Source organism: Marmota marmota, unplaced genomic scaffold (genome assembly GCF_001458135.2).
Source record: "Marmota marmota marmota unplaced genomic scaffold, marMar, whole genome shotgun sequence".
In the NCBI taxonomy this organism is placed as follows: Eukaryota; Metazoa; Chordata; class Mammalia; order Rodentia; family Sciuridae; genus Marmota; species Marmota marmota.
Genome location: NW_026012509.1, coordinates 10,119 through 10,633, shown reverse-complemented (window position 1 = coordinate 10,633; position 515 = coordinate 10,119). Strand labels below are relative to the sequence as shown.

General features: G+C 35.3%; 1 pseudogene; it reads left to right on the top strand.

The window, feature by feature from the left end:
* Positions 1-215: 215 nt before the first annotated feature.
* Positions 216-515, top strand: part of LOC107134039 — a 6,214-nt pseudogene continuing 5,914 nt past the window's right edge.

The window sequence follows — 515 nt, the reverse complement described above, 5'->3', positions numbered from 1 at the left end:
GCCCGGGTTCGATCCTCAGCACCACATACAAACAAAACAAAACAAAGATGTTGTGTCTGCCTATAACTAAAAATAAAATATAAAAAAATGTATGATTTAGGAATACATAGGGAATACATGTAGGAATACACAGGCAACAGTGAAAATAATATTTTAATTCAATTTCTTCAGAAGAGGCATCAAACTTTTTCTGTTGTTTGGGCAAGGAAATGACTATGAGAAGTAAGAATACCAGTATCAAAGATGGCTTCATTTTGGTAGGCTTCTCAGACTGGCCTCAACTGGAACTCACCCGTTTTGCTTTTATTTCAATTTTCTACTCTCTGACCCTCTTTGGCAACACCAATATCTATTTTACCTGGTCAAACAACAATTAGTGGAAGGACATATACAACCTTCTGTATCTCCCCATAATACTCCCATTTTTGTCATCAAAAAGAAATCTGGTAAATGGAGATTATTGCAAGATTTAAGAGCCATTAATAATGAGATGGTTATTATGGGACCTGCTCAAT